The sequence below is a fragment of the Scardinius erythrophthalmus genome, assembly GCF_964197995.2.
Source record: "Scardinius erythrophthalmus genome assembly, chromosome: 25".
NCBI lineage: Eukaryota > Metazoa > Chordata > Actinopteri > Cypriniformes > Leuciscidae > Scardinius > Scardinius erythrophthalmus.
In genome coordinates, this window is record NC_138245.1 from 13,396,470 (window position 1) to 13,404,721 (window position 8,252).

The window sequence follows — 8,252 nt, forward strand, 5'->3', positions numbered from 1 at the left end:
GCAGTGCTATTACGTTGGTCCTTAACCTAATATAAGCAGTGCTATTACGTTGGTCCTTAACCTAATATAGCCAATCTATTGCAGTGCTATTACGTTTGTCCTGAACATAATACATCCAAAGCAGGTTTCTTTTCACACGTAGCAGCTAATGCTGTTCATTTTGTTTAAATTATTTACTCCCTTTTTCTCATTGGGCTACAAAATATTATTTATGCCAGGGCGAGTCAAATGGCGGCACCCAGATCATTTTTATCTGGCCCTCCAACTGGATTTTGATGTTTAAAACCCCTCGCAATCTGATATCAAAGTCCCCGCAAAGGTTTAGCGCGTTCAGCGGTGAGTTTAACAACGCACGTGATCATTCAGCGGTGAGTTTAACAACGCACGTGATCATTCAGCGGTGAGTTTAACAACGCAGCGGTGAATTTAACAACACTCAACTGCAGGTAAAACGGTATTCAGATGTGAGTTTGACCAAAGCAACCCTCAACTGCAGGCAAAACGACATTAAAATGTGAGTTTAACAACGCTCTAAGATGCTTGCAAGTAATTGCAGTTTTAGCGTTTTCTTGTCATTGGTAGGACACTGCTTTAAGAAGCTGGATAACGTATTTTTATCGGAGGTTTGATTAAAAACGGTTGAGTCAGGAAAATAAGTTGTGTTTAGAAACTTTACATTTATGACGATAAATGATAGAAGAAATTATAAAAATAATAAATAAATAAATAATAAAAATATATTTTTATAATTTCTTCTATCATTTTTCGAGAAGAGAAGCTGTTTAATTAACATTTATTCACGAGATCATATGTATTTTATATATATTTTAAAGTTATTATTTCGGTCTTATTGCCAGGGAAGATGGATTGCTTTGCTGTTTATTGATATTTTTAAAATTATATTTTATCAGTAGGAAATCGCGCTGAAGAAGGCTCGTTCCGAACACATCGCGATATTTGGCATCAGTTCACGTGTGTCAGATGTTGGTAAGTAAATACCTAAATACGCTGTCCTAATAATGTGTGATATAATGTCTTTTCTGTTTGTCGATATTAATCTGCCATCATATCTGCCATCTCCACGGAGACTTTGCGTTTCATTGCTTTCTAATTCAAAACAGGGTGATTAACACTGCCTGTCACGTGACGTGCTATAGGCCTAGATATTCATATCAAAATAGTACAATTAGTTCCAAAGTTGTATTTGTAGTAGAAGCACAGTAAAAACAACACTTACCATGCTTTTACCACAGTAACATTAGTTTTACTGTGATAAGTGTAGTAAAAAGACAGTAATCACAAAACTTGCCATGCTTTTACCACACTATTTGTAGTTTTAATGTGGTGCTTATTGTAAATGCACTGTAACCACAACACTTACCATGCTTTTACCACAGTAACCATAGTTTTACTGTGATTGGTTTAGTAAAGGACAGTTATCACAAAACTTACCATGCTTTTACCTCAGTATTGATTGATAGTTTTAAAGTGATATTTGTTGTAAATGCATATTAACCACAACACTTGCCATGTTTGTAAGGCTTTATAATGTAACATCCAATATTTGTAAAGTATATCAGTACTTTTTCCTTTAAATAATCCTATATATTATACATAATGATATTTTCTTTTCTCTTTTTTCAGCTGAAAAGACCAAAAGGGCCTTTCGGACTCAGTCAGCCCATTATTGTTGGAGGTAAACGGAGGAGACGGAAAGCTGCAAAGGCAAATATTCGCAATGGTATGTATGTGTTGGTTTTAACCCTAAATCAAACATTTTATCAAGCATTTGTTGTTTCTTAAAATTTTTCTCACAAAACCCATAGCCCAATCAGTACAAACATAGACTGAACGTCTTGACAATTCACAAGATTTAACAAGTTGTCAAATTCGTACGATACTCGTACATATTTGTACACTCGTACACAATCCTGCAGCTTTTACTCCTAGTGCTGTCATTGGCTACTGCCTCAATTCCTGTACATATTTATCGCGATATTTGTAAATCAGTTGCGCCCCTTCTTGGAAAGTAGTCGCACTGTAATATAAACAGATAGTTTAAATTAATTGCAAATTGGTCCCCGTCTGTTTATGTTCCAGTGATACATGATGTCTCTCCTCATAACCTACCTCTGTTTGCAAGAGTGGAAAAGCTTATCTGACTTGTCACATCACATGACATCAGATACTCGATTATTTTGTCATAATCAGATCAGTTACACTGCTGATAACTGTCCCGTTTGCATGTAAATCATTTTCATGATTATTGCTTGCTATTAAAGACATACTTTTATTCATAGAAATGCCCACATTTCAGTGAACTTAATACATAAAAATGCTTTTAACATTTAATTATGCAACACTCTTCACAGAAAAATATCCCACAGTTATGGATAAACTCACAACGTCATCATCAAGTGCTGTGCTGGGCACATTGGGCAACAAGTGTCCTCCAGCGTATTCAATCCGTGGCCAAGTTCTCCACATCTTCCCATGGGACACTGACATTCTTCAGGTCTTCGTGAAACATCTGTCTCCATGTCTTCCTTGGTCTTCCCTGTCTCCTGCATCCTCCTGGTTGTGTCCGCTTCATCACTGTGTTTGGGTGGTGTTGTTTGGGCATGTGTAGGATGTGTCCAGCGAGGTGCACCCTTTGCTCTGTCTCAGTTTCTGAAAGTCTTCATGTGGAGTCCCACTCCTCCTCAGGATCTTTTTGATATATGCAGAACCAATGTTGAAAATAGTGATTTATCTTTTTCCATATTGTTAAAGCGTTTTGTTTTCTCTTTTCAGCTTCATAAACTGTACTTGATGTCTGCCTAATGCCTTTTTCAAAAAAGTGTCAGTGCTCATCAGGTGTTTTGCTAAAGTTACAATAAAAGTGACCAATAATCACAAGGATATAGAATGAAAGTTGAGAATGTAAAATGTTGTGCTTATGTTTTTGCCTATTTGATCTTTAAAGCAAAGAAACAAATGTATGTTCACATATCAAAGTTGAATCTCATCTCTTGGTTTGTAAATATATAACTTCATCATAGCAATTTTTTAACGTTAATGTATGTGTCACTATAATAGATTGTATCTGGATATTTAATCAACTGATTTTTGTATACTGTTGTGCAGTAGTTTTGGCGCTACATTTGTCTTTAAACAGTTTGACATTAAATATTGGAATAAGCTTTCAAAATGGTGTCCATTCATTGTGCTTTTGTTACATTTATTTGAATATAATTGATATACCTTTAATATACTATACATACACTGTAAATGTTAGAAGCACTTTAGTACATGTAATTATCTTTAATTAAAATACTGCAAAACTACCCTGCTGTAGGCCATTGCTTAGAAAAAAGTGTCTCTTTCAAATCTATGCATCAGTCTAATCAAATAAGCAAATTTGTGTCATTGATCATGTGAACTCGTTTTTGGATGGTAACCACACAAAGGAGTCTTTTGTTTTTAAATATGAGTTTTATAATTTAATTAGAAGGAATACATGTTTAACAGCCTAAATATAAAATATTTAAGGTATCTATCCCTGCAGCCGGAACCAGAAGAGATCTGTCATCGTTTACCATAAATGGGCATGTAAGTGTGACGCATCTGTTCAGCTGGGTTGTTATTGGCTGTGACTTTATCGCAGAACTCGCTGTGATTGGACAATCGTTTAACCCATATAAAACGGCGCTTCATGTTACAAAGTATGTTTTGGTGTTATTATTACGTTAGTTATACATTAAGCTAACTATATAGTGTCTCTATGTTGTGAGAAATTACTCCTTTACCGAGATCCTAACCCTAACCCTAAGCATGTCTGCACATTTTAATGAACTACAGTACAATGCATCCTGCTCCACTGATAGAATGACAGAGACATGTGGGTAATGTAGTTTAAAACGTTTAGTAATTTAACAATAAATGTTAAATAAATAGTATATTTAATGGACAACTGGAGTTCTAAATTTGTTCATTGTGCAAACCTTTATGACATATATGAGGGACAGGCTGAAATTTGATATTTTACTGTGAGCACTTTAAAAATAACCTTTATGCCAGCTTTCCATATATGTCTGAAAACTGTGGCCAACATTATTTATTAAACATAGCATAAGCAGTTGTCCAGCCAATTTTCTCTTTGATACACTAACCGGACTTTGAGTTACAGCCATTTGAAATGTGCATTTGTTTGCTCTTCTGGGGGCCATTGCTGGGGCCCTGGGGGTGGAAGGACAGTATAATCTACACATACTATTACTATTACACAAGGATAATGCACCATTCAGTAAAACAACAAAAAAAAAACAGTGCCAACATTTCCTTTTCACACCCTTTTGCTGCTTATATTCCTGACATCAGTGATATATAGAGTATACTATATAGAGTATACTAGAATGATCAACATGGATCATCTTCAATTAAGCTTTAAGTATTTGTAGGAAGATAGCCCACTGCAGCCTCTTGCTATTCACATAGCTTCCTTTTTATTTCACTGCAAACTGGCATACATGCAAGTATGTGCAACTTTTGTTGCATTGTTGTCCCATATATTATTAACTAGATCTAAATTTTTATGTCCCAAGAAAAAGAATCATGGTCATTAATTATATGTAGTTATTTATATGTTATTAATTATATGTAGTTATTTTTAAAGAAATAAGAAATTAAAATTTCTCAAATAAAAATGTCTATTTACTGTACCAAACACCACTTTCAACACACAATGGTCACCATACTTTATTAAACAACACTTTATTGGAGAACAAAGCATAAAGTTGATAAAGTAGCATAAAGACAAATGAGATTCAAGATAAATAAAAATGTGTCTTCAAAAATACATTAACATCATATGAATCCATTGACAGCTGCTGAAGCCACATAACGAGTGCCAGATAATCATATTCAGTCACCTACAGAAAACAGATTTGATATTGTGTTGGAAAATAATGATTCATTAGAAGAACAGGATAGAGACATACAGGGAAGAGCAAGAAACCAGTTTAGCTGTGATAAACTGGTTTCTTGCTCTTCCCTGTATGTCTCTATCGTGTTCTTCTTCCTTGTCTAAACAGTTTGTTCAGTTGAAGAACAGAAGATGTGATCACTGATGTGGTGTAGCTTTTTCTCAACCAGAAGAAGAAGTCTCAACATCCCATTGTCAGGCGTTCTCCAGTCCTGGTCTGAAAGTAAAACAAAAAACAGAAACCAAGTTGTTTAATGGACAGTCAGGTCAGCTTATGTTCTGCTTTATTTAAAGCAGTGATGGTTTACTCTGGCCCTCAGCATCCACTGTCCTGCACATTTAGCTCCGACCTCAAACCCTCCTGCCTATTGTCTAGAAGTAAACTTGAAGACTTTGGTTAAAATTTTCAGATGTGCTTGATTAGGGTTGGAGGTTAACTCTTAACTAACCTCAAAAAGTAGAATGCAAAGGGCCAGAGTTGCCTGTTCCTTACATAAATTTACAAAGCAGCAGTCAGTACATTATATAATATACACATTGAAGTATATATATATATATATATATATTAGGGCTGTCAAAAGATTAATCGCGATTAATCGCATCCAACGACAGAAAAAACAAAGGACTTATTCGATTAGCTTGCGTTGATATAAGGACTGGTCTTCCTTCTCGGCTGTAAAACAAGAAAGTCTCGACTTACTCTATGTGCAATTACTGTTGTTCTTGAAACACAAATTAAGACAGTTATAAATAAGTTAATTTACCATATGATTCAGGAGAGAACATTTGATGAGTAAATACTGATATATTAAGAAACTTCACCTGGGAAGGGCTGATCACGGCAAGATTCGCTGCGACTCACTAGTAGCTCTTGTGAGGGTTGAGTTTTATACTGGTAGAGCTTTAAAAAAAAGGACTAAGTAATCCTGCAAAACAGAAAGGAAGGTAATTTTAATACATTACTTGCAAATAGTCAGTTTATAACTGTAGGATATGTTTTCTGTGAAGAGTGTTGCATAATTAAATGTTAAAAGCATTTTTATGTATTAAGTTCACTGAAATGTGGGCATTTCTATGAATAAAAGTATGTCTTTAATAGCAAGCAATAATCATGAAAATGATTTACATGCAAACGGGACAGTTATCAGCAGTGTAACTGATCTGATTATGACAAAATAATCGAGTATCTGATGTCATGTGACAAGTCAGATAAGCTTTTCCACTCTTGCAAACAGAGGTAGGTTATGAGGAGAGACATCATGTATCACTGGAACATAAACAGACGGGGACCAATTTGCAATTAATATAAACTATCTGTTTATATTACAGTGCGACTACTTTCCAAGAAGGGGCGCAACTGATTTACAAATATCGCGATAAATATGTACAGGAATTGAGGCAGTAGCCAATGACAGCACTAGGAGTAAAAGCTGCAGGATTGTGTACGAGTGTACAAATATGTACGAGTATCGTACGAATTTGACAACTTGTTAAATCTTGTGAATTGTCAAGACTTTCAGTCTATGTTTGTACTGATTGGGCTATGGGTTTTGTGAGAAAAATTTTAAGAAACAACAAATGCTTGATAAAATGTTTGATTTAGGGTTAAAACCAACACATACATACCATTGCGAATATTTGCCTTTGCAGCTTTCCGTCTCCTCCGTTTACTTCTCCTCCAACAATAATGGGCTGACTGAGTCCGAAAGGCCCTTTTGGTCTTTTCAGCTGAAAAAAGAGAAAAGAAAATATCATTATGTATAATATATAGGATTATTTAAAGGAAAAAGTACTGATATACTTTACAAATATTGGATGTTACATTATAAAGCCTTACAAACAGGCAAGTGTTGTGGTTAATATGCATCTACAACAAATATCACTTTAAAACTATCAATCAATACTGAGGTAAAAGCATGGTAAGTTTTGTGATTACTGTCCTTTACTAAACCAATCACAGTAAAACTATGGTTACTGTGGTAAAAGCATGGTAAGTGTTGTGGTTACTGTGCATTTACAATAAGCACCACATTAAAACTACAAATAGTGTGGTAAAAGCATGGCAAGTTTTGTGATTACTGTCTTTTTACTACACTTATCACAGTAAAACTAATGTTACTGTGGTAAAAGCATGGTAAGTGTTGTTTTTACTGTGCTTCTACTACAAATACAACTTTGGAACTAATTGTACTATTTTGATATGAATATCTAGGCCTATAGCACGTCACGTGACAGGCAGTGTTAATCACCCTGTTTTGAATTAGAAAGCAATGAAACGCAAAGTCTCCGTGGAGATGGCAGATATGATGGCAGATTAATATCGACAAACAGAAAAGACATTATATCACACATTATTAGGACAGCGTATTTAGTTATTTACTTACCAACATCTGACACACGTGAACTGATGCCAAATATCGCGATGTGTTCGGAACGAGACTTCTTCAGCGCGATTTCCTACTGATAAAATATAATTTTAAAAATATCAATAAACAGCAAAGCAATCCATCTTCCCTGGCAATAAGACCGAAATAATAACATTAAAATATATATATAAAAATACATATGATCTCGTGAATAAATGTTAATTAAACCGCTTCTCTTCTCGAAAAATGATAGAAGAAATTATAAAAATATATTTTTATTATTTATTTATTTATTATTTTTATAATTTCTTCTATCATTTATCGTCATAAATCTAAAGTTTCTAAACACAACTTATTTTCCTGACTCAACCGTTTTTAATCAAACCTCCGATAAAAATACGTTATCCAGCTTCTTAAAGCAGTGTCCTACCAATGACAAGAAAACGCTAAAACTGCAATTACTTGCAAGCATCTTAGAGCGTTGTTAAACTCACCTTTTAATGTCGTTTTGCCTGCAGTTGAGGGTTGCTTTGGTCAAACTCACATCTGAATGCCGTTTTACCTGCAGTCAGAGAATGTCTAATAGGAAGAGAATTGGCACTCTCTGCTTACTTCCGGGTTCTGGATTGGTTGCAGTAACACGTCTCTGTCCATGCGGGGGCGCTCGCGAGCGAGTGCAGAATGAATGGAGGTCTATGGCGAAATACCCCTCAAAACCCACTTTTCTCAGGATATAATTTTTTGTCTAGTAATTTGAATGTTGTATTCGAAAGGAGATGCAAAGAAATTACACATTGCTGGGTGTTCGATTTTTTTAGAGTCACTTATTTGGTTTAAAAAGTCTTTTAAAATGTCAATGACGTCAGAATGCTGACGTCATTAGCAGAATGCTAGCGTGTTATGGGCAACAACAACTCAACCTG

The 8,252-nt window shown here is 34.9% G+C and overlaps 1 long non-coding RNA gene across 1 annotated transcript; it reads right to left on the reverse strand.

Moving 5' to 3' along the window:
* Positions 1-5,037: 5,037 nt before the first annotated feature.
* Positions 5,038-7,907, reverse strand: LOC308685754. Its single transcript, XR_014029484.1, has 5 exons — positions 7,824-7,907; positions 7,348-7,423; positions 6,590-6,691; positions 5,786-5,889; positions 5,038-5,180 (listed from the first exon to the last, which is right to left on the reverse strand). It is a non-coding gene; the product is annotated as an uncharacterized lncRNA (long non-coding RNA).
* Positions 7,908-8,252: the final 345 nt, after the last annotated feature.